The sequence below is a fragment of the Mchenga conophoros genome, linkage group LG20 (assembly GCF_057382185.1).
Source record: "Mchenga conophoros isolate Kocher_MC1m ecotype Shallow Benthic linkage group LG20, M_conophoros_male_GT1.1, whole genome shotgun sequence".
In the NCBI taxonomy this organism is placed as follows: Eukaryota; Metazoa; Chordata; class Actinopteri; order Cichliformes; family Cichlidae; genus Mchenga; species Mchenga conophoros.
The window spans coordinates 14,143,270-14,157,759 of record NC_140545.1 but is presented as its reverse complement, the minus strand read 5'-3'; the positions used below and the strand labels follow the sequence as shown (position 1 = coordinate 14,157,759).

At 42.7% G+C, this 14,490-nt stretch overlaps 1 protein-coding gene across 2 annotated transcripts in view; it reads left to right on the top strand.

The window, feature by feature from the left end:
- The first annotated feature begins 3,187 nt into the window (after nt 1-3,187).
- plxnb1a (plexin b1a) overlaps nt 3,188-14,490 on the top strand; it is a 79,943-nt gene continuing 68,640 nt past the window's right edge. For both annotated transcript variants that reach the window (XM_085259039.1, XM_085259038.1), the window contains exon 1: nt 3,188-3,487. The gene's annotated coding sequence lies outside the window, so the exon portion shown is untranslated. The remainder of the gene's footprint in view (nt 3,488-14,490) is intronic.

The window sequence follows — 14,490 nt, the reverse complement described above, 5'->3', positions numbered from 1 at the left end:
GTTTATTTTTATTTTATTAGTATTTTCCTTAAATGTGTTAAATGTATATTTTCTCATCTAAATGTCCACTGAGCTGTGCGCCAGGGGGCGGTAATGCGCCTTAACATTGGTTGCCAACCAAGAAGAAGAAGAAGCTGTGAGCCAGGAGGGAGGGGTGAGTGAGTGAGTGAGTTTTTTAGTTTAACATTTATTTAAGTGCATTATACATAAAAATCTGATCACAGTGATTGTACAAGGTTTTAAAACATTTAGTCAACAAACAGTTTTGTGGAACTTAAAAACACTGCCCTGCATGTTAAAATACATCAAACACATCTAAATTTAGAAATGAATGAATTTAAAATACATTTTCCACATCTAGGAAGCAATTCTGAACACATAAATTGAGGCCACACTCTTGAAATCTTAAGTGGTAGCTGTTTTAAACAGACATTTGATGAAGTAAATTTGGCCCCTTCCTTTTTAATGCATAAAATGTAAAAAAATAAATAAAAAACTCACATAGATAACATATGTGGCATGCATAAGACATAATATTTTACTTAACAATAGTCTTCTCTTGTAAATCTGTTTCTGACTACCACTGACTTTCACAGCAATTACTAGAGCAAATATTCACATTTGTTTATTTTATAGTGCAACGTTCAAAACAGCATTCCATAGAATTTAGTCTTGCTCAGCATTTGCCCCTGAAACTTGGCATCTTTTAGCCTGCACTAGTGCATCAATATCAGGCATCGTATCCTGAGTAGCAGCCAGTTTCAGAATCTCATTTAAGTGCTTATGTGTGAGCTTTGAGCGTAGCTTTATTTTATTAATGGTCATGAGTGAGAAAACTTGCTCACCAAGGTAGGTAGTCCCAAACATGGACAACATTTTTGCAGCCAGTGCTGTCAATTTAGGATAGCGTGGTAGGAGATACTTGTAAAATGTGTCCAAGCCCACAGAGGCAAATTTGTCCTTCAATTCTACATCACACTGCAAATCAATGATTTCAAGTTGCATGTCAACAGGCACATCAGAAGCTCTGACTGTGAATGGTGAGCGAAAAACTGCGAATTCTGTCTCGAGTTCGCTAAAGACCTGAAATCGTTTCTCAAATTCACTCAGCAACCCTGAAATCTTGTCTTTGTACTGTTTCACGTCAGGATTAACACTGGCTGCGCACACATCTCGGAGCAGGGTCTCCGCTTGCTATCTGCGTCTCCCATAACGTGAGCTTTAACTTGAATGCATGTATGCTGTCATAATACTGTGTTACAATTTTTTTGCGTCCCTGCAACATTCTGTTCAGATTATTCAAGTGCTCTGTAATATCAACCATAAATGCAAGGTCCTGCAGCCAAAGTGGGAACTGTAATTCCTTAACAGGTTTTCCTTTTTTCTCCATAAATTGTCCGATTTCCCCACGTAGATCAAAGAAGCGCACAGCACCTCTGCTTAACCACCTTACCTCAGTGTGGTCTGGCAGACCATGGGTAATGTTACAGTCACTGAGAAGGCTGTCAAACTGACGATGATTGAGACCTCTGGCTCGGATGAAATTAACAGTTCGGACAACCACCTCCATGACGTGATCCATTTTTAAGGACTTGCAGCATAATGCCTCCTGATGCAAAATGCAATGAAATGTCCAAAAATCACCCCCTCCAGCAGTGTTCGTACAATATAAATATTATATTGTACGCACGTGATCCTATATTGTCCGAACGTGATAATTATGTATATTGTAATAACGTGATATTATGTTGTTCAAACGTGAAAAGTATATTGTACAAACATGATAGTATATTGTACAAACAGGAAAAGTATCTTGTTAGAACAATAAACCTTTCACGTTATAACGTGATACACTTGTATTTTTCTTTTGCCTGGGTGGCAGCTCTACGCTTCCGTAGGACAGCTCCAGATTTGACCTCACACTTTTACTGCTTTTTTTTTAAGACGTGTCAATAAAAAAAAATGTTCAGAATGGAATTTGTTCTTTTATGAAAATATCTCAGCACCAGAAACATTCAGGCACACGTCACACTTGGGAAGTAAAGCTGACCCTCTGCCAGCAGAGGGCAGTCACGCATCGTTGTGGTTGGTGCAGACAAGGAGGAGAGTCCCGGCTTTTGACGTCACTTCATTTTCATTCTGAAGGACTTCCAAACTAGACTTCACTGGAGATTTAAACAAACAAAAACAACCACAAAACTTCCTCAAAGATCCGTGACGACAGCTTTCTTCATCATGATCAGCTGCACCTTAGTGAACCCTTGTATGGTCACATACTGTTATCTAAACTAATAAGCACAGGGAATCCAGATAATGTGGAACTGTCAGAGAATATAAACTTTTCTCTCTGTATGTGGTCTGAGCAGGTTTGAATTACATCCGTGCTTCTGCGTGAAATCTGTCACCACGCTCCATGAACTTACACCCTGCTGTCAAGCCGCAGGAGAAGAGCAATACGTCTGATGTGGATTTTCAAAATAATCCTCTCATGTTATAGCGCCTTGATATAGAACACGGAAGTATGGATGAAGTTAAGATGGAGATGAGAAAATAAGCAAGATAAAGTGTGTGTGTGTGTGTGTGTGTGTGTGTGTGTGTGTGTGTGTGTGTGCGCGCGCGCGCGCGTGAGAGAGAGAGAGCAAGAGTTTTGGATAATGTTAATTGAACTTACTAGGGCACTTTTGAATCATTTCCATATTCCATTTCCATATTCCACGAACGAATAACATTATGTTATTCACAGCCGACTGCAGAAAGCATTCACCATGGTGAATGTAAATACAAATATCTGTGATCCTCAAGACTTACACACCTTTTACTGACAACTATTACTTCTTATAATAACAGCAATTATTATTAGTTAGGCTCCAGGCCTTAAGAGGGTCATATGATGGGGTTTTTCTCTGTATGTATCATTGTAGTTTCTACCTTAGAATATAAAACGCCTTGAGGCGACAGTTGTTGTGATTTGGTGCTGTATAAATAAAACTGAATTCAAATGAATTGACTTGATGGACTCTTCTGACAACTAATTGAGGGATTTGTTAAATTTCGACAGAAGTAGAGATATTTTCTACTAATACTACAGTCGAGGCTTTTATTTTGTAGGCTAGACTATCATCCGGTCTCGGGGTACAGACTCGGAGATTGACGCTCACTCAGCCTCACGCAAAGCTGTTGAACCCGCTCAGCTGAGTAGAGGTCCCCGTCCTGAGGCCAAACAACAGACCGCTCCTGGTTCTGAGGGGAACACCCACCCACACCCACAAAACCCACCGGACAGGACTGGGACTTTCTTTCTACGTTCAGTTGTTTTTTTCTAAACTGCGCTGAGAAATCCTTTCTTTCTCTTTTTTCCTCCCCGTCTGAATCGCGAAGTAGAGGTTAACCCCATCAGATACTTTCTGCTTGTTAGCGTGGATGTGAGTCTCCGTTTCACTGCAGTCAGCACTATGGACGGCTGATTCACCAGCTTTACACCTAACAGGTAAGTTCAAGGCCGTCCTTGATTAAAATTGATTAAAAAAACAACAACAAAAAACAAGCAGGAGTTGTGGCAAAAGAACCTCTTGTAAAATTAAGAATAATAGCCTGTTATTCTCATTCAGTTTTTCTTTGTTAAAGACAGAAACCTGCTTGGTGGCATAATGCGCATAATGTAATGTAAGTTTAATTCATATTAGATACTTGTTTGACATGGAAGGTGGGCCTGCTTTGTAATTTTGCAATATTGTGCTCACAGTTTGTTTGGATATAACAGAATTTGTCAGCGTAACGCACAGTCTCCGTGCCAGCTTACCCAGCACACTCAGACCAGATTGCTTTACAATGGACATAGAGCGGGGCCACCGTGCGCACTCTCTTTGTCAGCTGATGTAGGAATGTCCATGAGCTGTGCGAGCCCATGTCAAATGCCTTGCTCACCTGCTAACATTCTCCTGGACATACGCGGCTGCCTCTTTACTGCCTCGTTTAGAAAACAGAAATCATGCACTTTGTGTTCACTGAACTTGGACGGAGTTCACTGGCGTTTAGAGGCGTGAACATGGGCTCGCTCTCACTGTTGGGTAATGATTGTGGATGTTGTTTATGTCGCGTGTGGTGACGAGAAACATCTCACCAGCCTTTAGACAATGAGGAAGCTCACCCTAAGACAAAGACGTTTCTCTCATAGATTGATGTTCTTGAGTGCGGGGTGAATGCATGGTTTGGTTGAAATGGCTAAAAAAGGGAAGCTTGACTTTAGCTCAACAGCTGGTTCTCCTGTTTTAAAACAGCTGTCAGATTTAATCCAGCAACATGAGAAACAGCTTAGAGATTGATTAAATCAAATCAGAGCCTCCAGAAAAACTCTCCTCTAAGTATCGTGAGAGGTCAGTGATGGAAAGCAGGTTTTCTTCCCATTTTTTTAAAGGGGTCAAATGTTTTGATAGGACAATTCATATGCATTTTTAATGGCTGCATAGCCCGGTCTTGAACCTTGCTTATGTAGGTCCTGTCATCCAGACACTTTTGGAATAGCTGGCCATCTGCTTGCTGATGGTCTGTTCCAAAGCACGATATCGCATTACCCACGATGGACTGTGGGGGATGAAAGAAAGTGCTTTTTATTGCTTTATCACTTTGTAGAAAAGTTACACTGTTCATAGATTTAAAGCCAGTTTGTCAGTTGTGCAATGTAAGCTGACTGTAGAGATGCTTGAATGAAAAGTTTGTAAAAGGGAATATAAAACTTTGTTTCTTTGAGGGTTTTTATCTTACAATATAAAGTGCCTTGATGTGATTACTGTTGTGAATTGGGACCATATAAATAGAATAAAACAAATGTAAATGTTCTTTGAAGAAATATACCAATATAGCTTATGGTTGCCAGTATTTGTTGGTATCTACATTTTTGCGTGATATCAGACACACTGATTGGATTGCCTATTGGCAAACAATATATTACCAATTATGGTGGCTAAGGTTTTTGTCACAGTGTCACAAAATAAGGTGTTGAAGACCTGAAAGATTGTAAATCTGTTTCTTTTTGTAATGAATATTAGAGCCAAACTGCTATAGACATTTGAGGACAATATCGATATTTGGACACTTATCAATATATCAACCGATAGTTTATTTTTAAGCTAATTTCCTTAGCATTTTGTTTTAAAATCTAAAATGTGTTATTTATTCACTTGTTTATGCATGTGTGGCATTCCAACTAACTGTTGTCCTTATTAGGGAGTTGCAGAGTAACTTCTGGTGGACAAACTATGCAGCATCAATACTCATATCATGGCTGAATGATGATTTTCCCTGTCTCTTCTTTGCTTTTAAAATCTTTATTTATTGGCTATTAAAAATGATGATATTGGTAAATCATCATATACCTAATATCACCTGATAACATTAGTCTGTAAGTAAATTGGTAGAGTTTTAATGAATCATTTTGGTTTGGAACCAGTCTCCTGGAGAGGGGCTGGACTCTGTCTCAGTCTCAGTCTGGACTTGCCCCTGGTGAGAGGCGGCGAGCTGGGGTGGGTATTTTAATATCCCCTCGGCTTGCTGCCGGTATGTTGGGGTTTTTCCCGGTGGATGACAAGGTTTGTTCCCTGCGCCTTAGGGTCGGGGAACGGTTCCTGACTGTCATCTGTGCTTATGCGCCGATTGGCAGTTCAGAGTACCCAGCCTTCTTAGAGTCCCGGGGGGGGGGGGGGGGGGGGTGCTGGAAGGTGCTCCACCTGGAGACTCTGTTGTCCTGCTGGGAGACTTCAATGCTCACGTGGGTAACGACAGCGAGACCTGGAGGAGCGTGCTTGGGAGGAATGGCCTCCCTGATCTGAACCCAAGCGGTGTTTTGTTATTGGACTTCTGTGCAAATCACAGTTTGGCCATAGCGAACACCTTGTTTGAACATAAGAGTGTCCATAAGTGCACGTGGCACCAGGACGCTCTAGGCCGCAGGTCGATGATCGAGATCGATTTTGTAATTGTATCACCAGACCTGCGACCATATGTTCTGGACACTCGGGTAAAGAGAGGGGCTGAGCTGTCAACTGATCACCACCTGGTGGTGAGTTGGGTCAGGTGGCGGGGGAGGACGCTGGACAGACCCGGTACACCTAAACGCGTAGTGAGGGTGTGCTGGGAACGTCTAGCAGAGGCCCCAGTCCGCGAGATCTTCAGCGCACACCTCCAGCAGAGCTTCAACAGCATTCCGAGGGAGACTGGGGACATTGAGTCCGAATGGACCATGTTCAGCATCTCCATTGCCGAAGCTGCTGCATTGAGCTGCGGCCGCAAGGTGGTTGGTAATCCCCAAACCAAATGGTGGACACCAGAGGGGAAGGGAGCCACCAGGCTGAAGAAGGAGTCCTATCGGGCTTGGTTAGCCTGTGGGACTCTGGAGTCAGCCGACAGGTATCGACAGGCCAAGCGGAATGCGGCTCGGGCAGTGGCTGAAGCTAAAACTCGGTGTGGGAGGAGTTCGGAGAGGCTATGGAAAAAGACTTTCGGACTGCCTCGAAGAGATTCTGGCAAACCGTCAGGCGTCTCAGGAGGGGAAAGCGGTGCTTTACCTGCACTGTGTATAGTGCTGGTGGAGCGCTGCTGACGTTGACTGAGAAAATTGTCAGGCGATGGAAGGAATACTTCGAGGACCTCCTGAATCCCACTGACATGTCTTCCGAGGAGGAAGCAGAGTCTGGGGATGAGGGGAATGACCCACCAATTTCCGGGGGCGAGGTCACTGAGGCAGTTAAACAACCCCTTGGTGGCAGAGCCCCTGGTGTTCATGAGGTCCGCCCCGAGTTCCTGAAAGCTCTGGATGTTGTAGGGCTGTCCTGGTTGACACGCCTCTACAATGTTGCGTGGAGATCAGGGGCAGTACCCCTGGACTGGCAGACCGGGGTGGTGGTCCCCATCTTTAAGAAGGGAGACCGGAGGGTGTGTTCCAACTACAAGGGGATCACACTCCTCAGCCTCCCTGGGAAAGTCTATGCCAGGGTGCTGGAAAGGAGAGTTCGTCCGCTAGTCGAACCTCGGATACAGGAGGAACAATGCGGTTTTCGTCCTGGTCGCAGCCAAGTGGCGGAGGGCTTTCGCTTTGGTGGCCTCAGAATCTCATCTCTGCTTTTTGCGGATGATGTTCTGTTGGCTTCATCGGGTGAAGGCCTCCAGCTCGCACTGGAACGGTTCGCAGCCGAGTGTGAAGCAGCGGGAATGAGGATCAGCACCTCCAAATTTGAGGCCATGGTTCTCAGCCGGAAAAGGGTGGAGTGCCCACTCCGGGTCGGGGATGAGTTCCTGCCCCAAGTGGAGGAGTTCAAGTATCTCGGGGTCTTGTTCGCGAGTGATGGGAGAAGGGAGCCGGAGATCGACAGACGGATTGGGGCTGCGGCTGCAGTGATGCGGACGCTGCACCGGTCCGTCGTGGTGAAGAGGGAGCTGAGTGTAAAAGCGAAGCTCTCAATTTACCGGTCAATCTACGTCCCTACCCTCACCTATGGCCACGAGCTGTGGGTAGAGACCGAAAGAACGAGATCGCGGATACAAGCGGCAGAAATAAGCTTCCTCTGAACGGTGGCTGGCCTCTCCCTTAGAGATAGGGTGAGAAGTTCGGCCATCCGGGAGGGGCTCAGAGTAGAGCTGCTGCTCCTCCGCATGGAAAGGAGCCAGCTGAGGTGGTTCGGGCATCTGACAAGGATGCCTCCTGGGTGCCTCCTGGGTGAGGTGTTCCGGGCATGTCCCACTGGGAGGAGGCCCCGGGGCAGACCCAGGACACACTGGAGAGATTATATCTCTCGGCTGGCCTGGGAACGCCTTGGTATTCCCCCGGATAAGCTGGAGGAGGTGGCTGGGGAGAGGGAGGTCTGGGCTTCTCTGCTTAGGCTGCTGCCCCCGCGACCCGGCCTCGGATAAAGCGGATGAAGATGGATGGATGGATGGATTTTGGTTTTACCTAACACTAAAAGAGGAATAAAAACAACCAAAAGAAAATGGCGTTGTTGTTCATAGGTTTTTCTAAATACTGGTAGCCAAACTTTAACAGTCAGTGCATCCATGATCCGTATACTGCTGTACTGCCTTGAGCTGTAGCTAGTATAACCTAGCAAACATTTTAGCTTGAATTAGCTAATGAGAACTTGCATATATTCATATATTGTCTTCATTTTTAGCGACATCTTTCTTGTCTTTATCAAGGTCCACAGTAGTAATAAGTTGTGTATTCAGTCTGTTTAATGTATTGTAATTTTCTGAACTAACTTAAAAGTTGGAATCGACATTAGCTCATGTATTTTGTTAGCTTTAAATATTAGTCTATTTTACTTTACTGTTTCAAGTGTTTCTGATGTATGACTGACAATAGATAGTGAATCTATCTGGAAGGCTGAATCTATAGATAGTGAATCTATTGTCTATCTATTACACACACAGAGAGATCCAAAAGTAAAAAAAAAGAAATACATACAGTGGACATTCAAAAATATGGGAGTTTAAAAATTATAGTAAAAAGTGAATGATAATAGAAAGCCAGAATGGTTAAAATAACATGTAAGGATTTATATGCTTTCAACTAACACACATTAATTTAGTTCTGTTTATCACTTACAACCTTTTGTTAAATTTTGTTAGGCTTCAGACTCCATACAGCAAGAAATCTTCTGGGTCACACCCAAAACAGTATCGCAGGGCGGCTGCCATTTCTACATGGAGAGCTTTTGAAATCAAACTGTGGCTCATTATGCTCATTATATGTGGCATACAGCTAGCATTTAGGTTTCTTCCGGAGCTCAAACCTCTCAGACACACGGAGAGGAATGGGTCGAAGGCCACTTCAGCTGCAGCTGGTCATTGAAAAAGTGATGCTGCTCAAACCACCGCTTTCTAGCCCTTTCTGTGAGTCACAGAAGCAGGACTGCTCAGCACGCATGCAGCAAGGACAGGGCTTTTTGATTTATAGGTATCAAGTGTTGACTGCACTGTAGGTTAAGTAGTTTGCCTTTAAACAGTGAGAAAAGTGGAAATGAGTGGGAACAGTAAACGGAGTGCTTTTTCCTTTTGAAATCAGAAGCCTCCCCAGCAGGCCGTCTCATCCATAACCTTCTCGGGTGTCACATACCGTAGTAGGATGTGAGATATATTTTTAGCAGCATTTTTAGTAACACAGGCATCGGTTGCTAATCATAAAAACAGGAAAGGATGTGATCCCTTGCTGAGTTTTGATGAGCGCTTGTTAATGAGTAACTGTGTTGTTAAGTTGTTAGGTGATTTCAAGGCACTTGTTTGCTTAATCATAATCAGAAACATGAACTGGCATGGAAAGAAATGAGAGGGCAAACAGCCTATCCAAGTAGGTGCATCAGTGTTTGAGAGGGGGACAATGTGCACACCAGATTCTGATGATAGAAGTATTAGGGCGTTCCCCATATCGGTCACTGCAACAGCTGGTGGTCCCTTATGGTACATTCTTCTGAGTGTGTGTGTGTTTGTGGTAGTAGGGTGTGGGAGTGGAGAATCTGCAGAGAACACTTGCTGGGGCACCACTGTGGCCACAGGCATCCCTAGGAAGATAAAGGAAACTAAAAGGCATTGTTCAAGCTCTCGGCCTGTATTTTCTTCTCTTCTCTAACTCCAAGCTGCTTCTTTTATCGGTTTTCCAAGCTTAGTTAAGACAACTCACATTTGGTTGACCCTGCTTCAGATACGCTTGCTATCTCCTGGCTAGATTGGATCTTAGGCCTCAGTAAGCCCTCGCGGGAGTTGGCTGACAGTCAGATTGGCAGCCTAATAAATACTCCTTTTCATTAGGAGCAAGCTTTCATTCACTGTACTTAAATGGAAACCCCCTTTCAATTCCCCCATCCTATTGACCATACAGGATTTACAATAGAGGCGCAGGGCGTTTGTCAAGAAAAGCGCGCGAACACACACGCACGCACGCACGCGCACACACACACACACACACACACACACACACACACGTGTCACATACTGAATCTTGATTCATATCTTTGGTTCCGCTGGAAGGGTGCAATATAATTCAGCCTGAACTCTTCTTGGTAGAATCAGTTAACTAAGCAGATGGATGGGGGTGCCCAGATAACCACCAATCCACAGATAAGGTTTCTTTTCTTGGCGGTGTTAGGAAGTGGAAAGCTCGTTACTCATTGTCTACAACACCTTATCTAACAATTTATCTCCTATGATTTGGAACATGCCCCTTGGAAATTGTAGGAAAGATATTTTTTTAGTGGGAAATCTGACAGGTTTGTAGAAATTTGAATTAGATTGACTCAAAAAGTACAATTTCATTGTACTTTTGTTCTGAGGAACTCCACAAAGAAAAGTAGTAATATTCTAGAATAATTTAGAGAAATTTCAAAGGCAGACTTCTTGTTTTGTAGTGCTTGACTGACAGTGTCCTAAAAATGTTTCTGTAGTGTGGTGTACAATACCTGGTATTTCATTTGAGTTTAGAAGAAAGCATAATGTGTCCTATGTGGTTGCCCCTTAATTTGATTGAAGATGTGTTACTGCCCAGGTGTTAAGAATATTTACCACACTTACCTTTTTGTTCATGGACAGGAAACGGCATTTTTTATACAAATAAAATAATCTCACAATGAGTGTAGATGTGACAGTAACTTCTATTACTAATAATGTTTATTTTACAAAACTTTCCATTGAGCAAGCTACTTACCTCATCGCAGAATAATGCTGGCGGATAAAGGAGTGCCTCTTGTTCTCTTTGTTGTGTTAGCAGCTCTTTCCTAGCTGATATTTTATGAACACATTAGTAGTTTTTATCTTGCTGTCCGCCCTTTTTTTCTTTTTTCTTATCAACTTTTAATTGGGTTTTTTATTTTCCATAACTAAATTATTCATCTTCTCCCTTTGTTCTTTGGATTGCTTATCACACTTGCACATGAAGCTGGAAAGCTTGAATATTATACTGATGTTTTCTTGGGGGGGTTGATATTTCCGTAATTTTGGCCTGTAGGTGTTTGTGTACCGTGGCTGAATTGTAACTTTAATATTGCTCTCCCTTTCTGCCGGGCAGCTTCGTCTGAGAAGAAGATGTTCAGAATGAAGTATCAAAATTTGGATTAAAAAAAATTCAATATCCGGAATAGCATAGAATCCCTAGCTAATACAACAATAAGGTCAACATTAATCCTCATTCATGTAATCCTTTTTGAAAAGGTAATCTTCTTACAATAGGTCCGAAGAAGGCATGCCTTATTAAACCCAGAGGGTGTGGCTTTTATTGTTCTGAAGCAGCCCTCAGCCGTAGGACAGTTGTGCATGTGCCACTATCCACCAGTGCCCTGCCTCAGCCACATCCCTGGTCCCTTTACCAAGCTCCCTGGAGAGCCTCAGCTCTGGCTGCAGCTCATGCTCTAGACAAAACCCTAAACCCCCAGCTGCCCCATTCTGTATTACTGCTTTAGGCCCCTAACTCTCCCTCTTCACTACAGAGTTACAATACATATAAGGCACTCTTGCTGAATTGGGTTAATTAATTACAACAGCTAAAAGGAAATGACATCTTGATCTTGTTCATGTCAAAACCCAGAAGCCTTCAGAAGAAATGTCACTAATAAGCATAATTTATATTCTGCGTTGAAGGTTGAAATGACTCTGCTGTAAGAACTCGATCTGCATCCCCATCAAATGCCATTTTAGGGACTGTTCAAACAGCATCTGTTTGCTGTACATAATGCAACCATTTTTATTGGATTTCAGATTTGACTTTCCGCTCTTTTCCAGTTCTTTGTACAGGCTTGTGTCTGAGACATCACTGATGACGTTGGATCTGCTGATGGTAATCAGGGGTCTGACTGATTGCTGAGCCTAGTCCTTGGTGGCACTAAAGAGAGTTGTGTACATATTTGAGTCCATGCTGCCTAAACTTTTAGACAGTTACATGTATGTCCAGTTGCTGCAAAGCTGGAAACATAAACCCTCTTCCCACTAAACTGTTGTCCCTGAAATCCAGCCCTAGGCATCTGGGCAGTTGCCTTTGGACCCAGTAGAGTTATGCTAGTGATGTGGCTGACTCACAGGTGGAGCATTCCTTTTTTATAAGACATGCCTAAGCTGCTTGAGCTCTTTGGTATACTGGCAACTGCCATTTAATGCCATGGGTGTTATCAGTGTTTCACAGTTAGTTCTCAAGATCAGGCTTGAATTAATGACTGCTAGTAACAATTGAAAATCACCAGTGGTCAATGAATGATCAATATAATTTGCACAAATGTCAAGATAACATTGTGAGAATTGGCTGATCAAACACACCCAACTCAGCTGCTTCACTCTGCTGTCAGTTGAGCTAATGGATTACTTGTTTGTATATTTGAAAAGTAAGGTCCAGAGGCTTAGTCAGCTTTGCTTTCTTCATTGTCTGCAGGGGTCCGCTGTTACTCGGCTGTTTGTCTAATCCTCAGGTTTATCAGCAGTGAAAGGGATTTTTAGAGTGTCAGTCTAGATGTCAACAGACAGTAGATGGATTCAATCCCCTTAGGCTACTCAAGAGAGGGGATGAGGGCAGAGCTGTAACTGTCCAAGGCTATTGATCATCAGTAAACCATACTGCTGCCATTTACTTTGTCCGTGTTAAACAGTCACTGGTATTAATGAGGTTATTTGAGCAATAGCTCTTTGGATTTGAAAAAGTTGAATTTAGTTTAGACCCTACTGAAAATGCAACTCGCTACTTAACTGCTTCCTTAATTGGATAATATTTACATTTGCTGCTCTCGATTATTCTTTCACTTTCAAATCAGCTCACTTGGCACTTTTCATGGTGGATAAAACTAAAATCCTCTTATGATTAATGAGAAACTGGGGGAAAGTTATAAAAAGTTGAAGAGTAAACCATAAAACCTCAAGGAACGATCAGCATGAAGTCCACTTCAAACGGAGCGTAGGGAAGATAAAGCTGGCCTTTGCTAATTTAAAAACAAATCACAAACCACATGAAAGTTTTGATTGATGTTTGGACAGTCGCATGTGACAATGAGCCTTCCAGATTACATGTATGCTAACAGGATGTCAGAAAAGTCAAGGATATGGAAGGGCTGCGGTCTGTGGTCTGAAATAACTTAAAACTTGCAATAATGTTCCTGCAAACATTAGGTTAGCAACCATAGCTAGTTGTCTTGGTATTATCGTGTTGATGTACCTCACAGTCCCATCCTTCATAAACCAAACAATGCAGGACTTGAACCCTGTTGAATATATTGTTTTCCAAGTTATATTTTTTTCTCAATAGTCTGTTGGAAGTAATTGGCTTCACTTCTGCTTTTCTAATGAATGCAAACATCTGGGTAGCCTACTTCTGTGATTGCCATTGCTTTTTTGTACAGAAGTTACTTGATTTCCTGTGCAGCACGGATTCAACAGTTACATGCACAACTGACCTGACAGCTAATCTGCAAATTCTGGCTAGAATTTTTTAATCTGTCTGACAAGTAAATTCAGAAAGCTATGTTCTACAATCAATTAACTTAGTTTCTTTGCGTTGGTTGTATGTTTTATTTAGTTGTGCAATAAATGCTGGCCTTCCAATTATGCTTAAACAGTAACTCAGCAGGAAATGCTGATCTCATTCTATGTGAGATTTCTCTGGAAGGCTGGTATTGAACCTGAAAAGTGGCTTTAAATTACCCTGTTCTCTAGCTCATGGGAACTGACAGATAGATGCTTTTCTGCCAGACTGTTCCGAGCGTTTGAGTGGCTGCTCACTCAATGTTATATTAGATGAGGAGACGAGCAGAATGGTATAATTTAGTAAAGGATCTTGGCCTTGTGGGCGGAGTGTAGCAGAGAAAAACTGGGATTTGGTGTGTGCTTACTCCAAATGCAGCAGCTGCAGCAGAAAGAGGAGGAAATCATTTAGATGGTTTGTTTGAACGGTTCGACCGTGGCAGTCCACTAGTCTGCCGCATTTCTATGATCCAGTTGGCAGTCAGCCATAATCAAAACATGCCTTCTTATTAACATAAAGCCAAGGCTGTTGATATAAGGAAGCTAGAACCCTTGTGGAAATTGTATTTTTTCCTTGATTTGTGTATGTTCATGTCTAGGTCAGTGCTGAAGTTATGCACTGTAATAATCCTATAGTCAAATCCATTTTGAATTGGCTGAGATTTTTGTCTCCTTTCCCCCCTGCTATGGTAGATGCTACGTTTCACTTTAAAAACGCAGCTGGTTTTTAGAATCACTGAATTAAAAAAGTCATAATACATTTTTTTTTACCAATTTTATTTTATGTTTGAAAAAGAACTAAAGAAACTAAACTCCTGAACCCCTTTGTGCAGGTTTTAGAAAATATAGGCCCTAAAAGGAAGGGCCCATATGTCACGCAAGGACTATAAAGTAAAGTGAGAAATGGTCTGCTTAGGGAGTAAAGCTCCTACTGCTATACTGCTTCACTTAGTTAACATTTGTCCCTCTCCTCACCCCCAACCGGCCGCAGCAGATGGCTGCCCCTCGCTGTGCCTG